The sequence below is a fragment of the Cannabis sativa genome, chromosome 8, assembly GCF_029168945.1.
Source record: "Cannabis sativa cultivar Pink pepper isolate KNU-18-1 chromosome 8, ASM2916894v1, whole genome shotgun sequence".
Classification (NCBI taxonomy): domain Eukaryota; kingdom Viridiplantae; phylum Streptophyta; class Magnoliopsida; order Rosales; family Cannabaceae; genus Cannabis; species Cannabis sativa.
This window is the reverse complement of record NC_083608.1, coordinates 3,857,045-3,863,874: the sequence shown is the minus strand read 5'-3', so window position 1 is coordinate 3,863,874 and position 6,830 is coordinate 3,857,045.

Here is a 6,830-nt window from a genome sequence, read left to right as displayed (position 1 = left end):
CTAACTAATAAATAAGGAAATGTAATAACATTTTATTTTAGAGAGACATGTGATGCTTCTCTCTTTTTTTTTTTTTTAAATTAAAATAAACTAACATGAAACTTTTTTTTTTAGATATGGAAAGAATGGAGGAAAATAGAAATAAAATGATATTACTTTTGCTATTTTTTTTTCTCAAAAAAAAGATGGAGACTACTTGAAAATCAAAATAAAATGATGTTGCTCTTGTTCTTTTTTTTTTTTTTGTTTTCATTATATATATATTTTTTTGATGATTTTTTTTTCTTTTTTTTTTTGATTTGATGATCTTTTTTTTTTTTGTTTTTACTTTTTTTTTTCTTCTTTTCCTTTTTTTTTTTTGACAAGAGACAACATATAAAAATAAAGATATAAGACATAAAATTAATCCCTCTAGTAAATGTCATGTTTGAAATTCCAAAAATTTGACTTTACCAACTCAAATGACCAATAAAAGTTCAAAAAGTTGTTTTCTCAACTCTCACAACTCACCAAAAATGAAAAACTTTACACTCAAAATTTTTCTTAACTATATGTGTTTACAACTATTTTACCACATGTTTGGAAAGTGCACAAAAGAACTCTAAAAATCACAACTTGATAACCAAACATAGCAAATATTGACTCAAACAGTAATTTTACAATCATGCTCAGATAATTTTGAAAAATTTGACTTAAAAATTCAACAAGACAATTATAATTTTCCAAATGAACGCTCACCAGAGCTCACCACCCCCAACTCAAAATTAGACAGTGTCCTCAATGTCACAAAAAATATGAAATGAAAAAAGATAGGGAAAAGAGTACACCTGATTGACAATAATATGCACGGAGTGAGAGTGGAGATAACTTGATAACAGTAACCCAAAACAAACATAGAAAATAAAAAAGATAAAATAACTTAAATAAACTTACTAAAAACATAAAGATAAAACCTGATTAGTCATTGGTAGACAGAAGTGATCTCCTCAGGTAAGTCTACCAACTATATGATTGTACTATCCAGTATCAAAAATGAACTTTCTTTTATCCTTCGTCTCAAGAATTGATGCATTGGTGACATTTTCAGGATAAAGAAAGTATTTGTTCTCAAAATCATGGAGGAAATGGTATGTTTGGTTGCTTGAGAAAATTTTACAAATTTCCTCCACAACTGTGTCTATCACATCAGTATGATAACACTTGTTTTCATTTGGAATGACATTTGGAAGGGTTGGAAGAATTTCAGGATGAGAAATATTGTCACTCCAAATAGTAATAGCATCATCCCCATCGAGTTTGCAAGAGATTGGGGTAGAGGGTGATGGTATTATCTCAATTTGTGGAGGAAGAACATTGTTTGAAATTTGTTCATTGAATTCCATATTTTCCTCTACTAATTGAGTGAGCAAAGCACTTTGGTTTTCATTCATCTTTCTTTCATTCTCTAGACTAGAAAAGAATGTTGAACTATTTTCCTCTAGAGATTTGCTATTGGTAAATTGAGATGAATGACAAAACGTATAAGCTTTCTCGGCAAAATCTAAATCAATTGGTGCATTGTAGTTGTACTCAGACTTCCAACTATAGTCAATAAAATTTTTCCAGTTATGATTATCATTCTTATTATCAACTACTTCATAGTCAAAATAAGGTTCATCATAAACTTCATATGTATCCTCGTACTTAGCTTTCAAAACATCCAATTTTCTAGTTAATAAATTTACTTGAGCTTGAAGTTTCTCTCTTTCGCTAAGTTGAAATGCACTATTAAAATTATTAGTACCATTAGTAGTACTATAATTTGCAAAGTTTCTACATGAAGCATAGTATGTTGGAAAATAAAACTCAAAACGTTGCTTCTCTTCTTCATTCATTTCTCTTTTATTTTAGTCATAGGTTTTTTTTTTTGTTTTTTGTTTTTTTTTAGTATAAGGTACAAAAATGCAATATTACAAAGACTAACACAAGAATGCTCACAGGCCGATTGGAAAGGTTGCCAAGGTACCGCTTCGTCCCGACCTTACCTAGACAGAACCGAAGTTCCCAGGTAAGATGGAGGGTACACTAACGCAAACCTTATTTAAAAACCAATCTTTCTTTGACAGAACAAACTCAGTTTGTGTCATATATATTATTACATTATTGTAAGAAATACTAAGTGTTTTATGATTTTTTTTTTTTATAGAGTTGCTAAAATCTAGATCTAAAATAAAGAAAAAGAAATTTTAAACTAAAAAAATAATAATAATAATAAACCAAAAAGCAAAAAATAATATAAACTATCACACTATAACAAGTACTAAAGTAAAAAATAAAAATACTAAACAATAGCTATTATAAAATTAAATAATAATTTTTTTTTTAGGAAAAGCAAATAAAAAAAAAATTATATAAATATATATATGTGTTTTTTTTTTAATCAAGAAATCATTTCTGATAAGGAAGATCGGATAAAACCGCAACCTTAGAGCATACTTTGAATTACTTGATAATTTTTTTTTTCTTCACAAATATTTACACAACATAAGCTAATATTCACAGGAAAATAAAATGCAACAAAAAAAAAAAATTACTAACCTCTTGATTGTAGATTTCACTAAGCTTTTTTAAAAAATTACCTCCCCGGCAACGGCGCCAAAATTTGTTTAACGCCCAAATGTGACTTCCACTAGCAGTGGTTGTAGTATAGATCGGGCGGTCGATTCCACAGGGAGGTGATTATGGACAAAAGCGTTAGTAGAAAAATAAAAACAAAAGGTTAATAATAAGTGATAATAGTAACCAATGATTTTGTGATTTTTAATTTGATAATAAATATTAAAAGAAAGCAAATAAATGTATAATCAATAGTAAAAGAGAGAAAGGCTTTAAGAATCATCCATATGCTTATTTAGCTATTTTGTACCTTTGATTCACAAAGTTGACACTAATCATACAACATTAAAGTTCATTATATTTTGAGTATACAAGTTCTTGAAAATAAAAGAAATGATTTAATCTTATGTAGAACCTAGAAATGACATTATACATCAAGCAATAATGCAATAAAAGATTAAACATAAAACTAAACATCAATATTATTTTTACTAAATAGTAACACATAGAAAGAGCATGACTAATCCTATATATCTTTAGTAAAAATAATGACAAAGAGATGGAGATGGAGGTGATAGTGAAGGAAATGAACATTAATATTACTTTTATTAATTTTTAGACACATAGGGAGAGCATGACTAAACCTATATATCATTTAACAAAAAGTGAATAAAAATGAACATAAAAGATAGAAATGAGCAATACTACCATTACTATAATCACTAAATAAAAATATATAGAAAGAGCATGACTAAGTCTATATATATATTTAGTATATAATAGCATATATAGTAGTATAGATGGATGAAGAACAAGAAAATAAAAGTGAAATAAAAACTTGCATTACTCAAATAAATATTACATGTGAATCAAAGATACAAAATAACCTCACTTTGCATATGGAATCATCCCTAACCTTCCAAGGAAGATTAGGCCATTATGCTAATCATTCTCATAAAATTTCTAAAGAGAAAAGATGAGAAGAAAAGATGAGAGAATTTTGCTATAGTTTTTCTACCCTAAAAATTACACACTTTTGAGTTCCAATTTATAGAGTCTCTAAAAGGATTAAAATGCAAAATAAAAATAAATCATGGACTACAAAGTAATAATAACAATAATAATAATAATAAAAAGAATGGTAGCTTTTGATTCCTGAAGCTATGGTTCCACTCTATATATTATTATTATTATTTTTGTGTTGTTGATTGATAAAAGCTTTGGTGATTTAATGTTTCATTTGATTGACTTTTATGCAGGTATGAGAGCATGGGAGCTAGCGTGTGGCAGGGCTGCAATTGGGGAGAAAATATTTGGGAGCAAGTGGAGCCAATGGTGGGAAGACAAGTGGCGCACGCGTGGGCGCTGAAGGGAAGGAAGAGGAAGAAGCAGACCAATCCCGAGCTGCCATCTGTCTTGCGTGTGGAAAGAGATTTGCGCCAACTAAGCGCTGCGTTGGACAGGCGAACGAATAGGGATGCGCCAACTGTTGATGACGAGGATTGCGGAGCCCAAAAGAGAACAAGGCCTACTGGGCTGGGCTTCTCTTTTTTCTTTCTCTTCATTCTTTCTGGGCTGCCCTTTTTCATCTTTCTTTTTTCAAATTTGCTCATTCTTATCTCTTTTTCCTTTTCCTTCAATAACAACACTTTAATTCCTACAAAATGACAATAAATTAAATCCAAATAAAATATTTTCAATATAAAAATATATTTTGTTAATTTCATGAAAATATTAATTTAAACTTTATTTATTTTAAACTTTAACACCAATAAATGTGTATTTTTCACCATTAATCACAACCCCCAACTAGCTTATTGCTAGTCTCTAGCAATTCAAGCGGAAAAAGAAAAGAATTATCGAGTTGAATAAACAAGTCAAATCAAGCAAAACCATCCAAGCATTTTCAAAGTATTTAGTAGAGAGTCACAAATTGCTATTAAAGTTATTTCAGTTGTAACTCCAGAGTCGTGTGTGTGCACCAAACTTTATCCCTTTTTTTTTTAAGTCATAACACAAATAGTATCGAAAAATCTCAAAAGTGTAAAGGTCTCAACTCCAATTTTTTTCACGGGTATTGAAAGTATTTATATTGGCAGGGTGACACTCTTTGGAGTTGAAAATGTAACAATTAACACACAAATGAGAGAGGATAAACTTTTTAGGACAAGCAATTTGAACAAATATTGATCACAAGATAGACATATCAAACCAATAGAATTCAACTGACAAACAACTTTTGGGATTTACATGAAAAACTCACAAAATAAAGAGCCAACTAACTAACTAATAAATAAGGAAATGTAATAACATTTTATTTTAGAGAGACATGTGATGCTTCTCTCTTTTTTTTTTTTTTAAATTAAAATAAACTAACATGAAACTTTTTTTTTTAGATATGGAAAGAATGGAGGAAAATAGAAATAAAATGATATTACTTTTGCTATTTTTTTTTCTCAAAAAAAAGATGGAGACTACTTGAAAATCAAAATAAAATGATGTTGCTCTTGTTCTTTTTTTTTTTTTTGTTTTCATTATATATATTTTTTTGATGATTTTTTTTCTCTTTTTTTTTTTTTGATTTGATGATCTTTTTTTTTTTTTTACTTTTTTTTTTTTCTTCTCTTCCTTTTTATTTTTTTGACAAGAGACAACATATAAAAATAAAGATATAAGACATAAAATTAATCCCTCTAGTAAATGTCATGTTTGAAATTCCAAAAATTTGACTTTACCAACTCAAATGACCAATAAAAGTTCAAAAAGTTGTTTTCTCAACTCTCACAACTCACCAAAAATGAAAAACTTTACACTCAAAATTTTTCTTAACTATATGTGTTTACAACTATTTTACCACATGTTTGGAAAGTGCACAAAAGAACTCTAAAAATCACAACTTGATAACCAAACATAGCAAATATTGACTCAAACAGTAATTTTACAATCATGCTCAGATAATTTTGAAAAATTTGACTTAAAAATTCAACAAGACAATTATAATTTTCCAAATGAACGCTCACCAGAGCTCACCACCCCCAACTCAAAATTAGACAGTGTCCTCAATGTCACAAAAAATATGAAATGAAAAAAGATAGGGAAAAGAGTACACCTGATTGACAATAATATGCACGGAGTGAGAGTGGAGATAACTTGATAACAGTAACCCAAAACAAACATAGAAAATAAAAAAGATAAAATAACTTAAATAAACTTACTAAAAACATAAAGATAAAACCTGATTAGTCATTGGTAGACAGAAGTGATCTCCTCAGGTAAATCTACCAACTATATGTTTGTACTATCCAGTATCAAAAATGAACTTTCTATTATCCTTCGTCTCAAGAATTGATGCATTGGTGACATTTTCAGGATAAAGAAAGTATTTGTTCTCAAAATCATGGAGGAAATGGTATGTTTGGTTGCTTGAGAAAATTTTACAAATTTCCTCCACAACTGTGTCTATCACATCAGTATGATAACACTTGTTTTCATTTGGAATGACATTTGGAAGGGTTGGAAGAATTTCAGGATGAGAAATATTGTCACTCCAAATAGTAATAGCATCATCCCCATCGAGTTTGCAAGAGATTGGGGTAGAGGGTGATGGTATTATCTCAATTTGTGGAGGAAGAACATTGTTTGAAATTTGTTCATTGAATTCCATATTTTCCTCTACTAATTGAGTGAGCAAAGCACTTTGGTTTTCATTCATCTTTCTTTCATTCTCTAGACTAGAAAAGAATGTTGAACTATTTTCCTCTAGAGATTTGCTATTGGTAAATTGAGATGAATGACAAAACGTATAAGCTTTCTCGGCAAAATCTAAATCAATTGGTGCATTGTAGTTGTACTCAGACTTCCAACTATAGTCAATAAAATTTTTCCAGTTATGATTATCATTCTTATTATCAACTACTTCATAGTCAAAATAAGGTTCATCATAAACTTCATATGTATCCTCGTACTTAGCTTTCAAAACATCCAATTTTCTAGTTAATAAATTTACTTGAGCTTGAAGTTTCTCTCTTTCGCTAAGTTGAAATGCACTATTAAAATTATTAGTACCATCAGTAGTACTATAATTTGCAAAGTTTCTACATGAAGCATAGTATGTTGGAAAATAAAACTCAAAACGTTGCTTCTCTTCTTCATTCAATTCTATTTTATTTTAGTCATAGGTTTTTTTTTTTGTTTTAATTTTTTTTTTTAGTATAAGGTACAAAAATGAAATATTA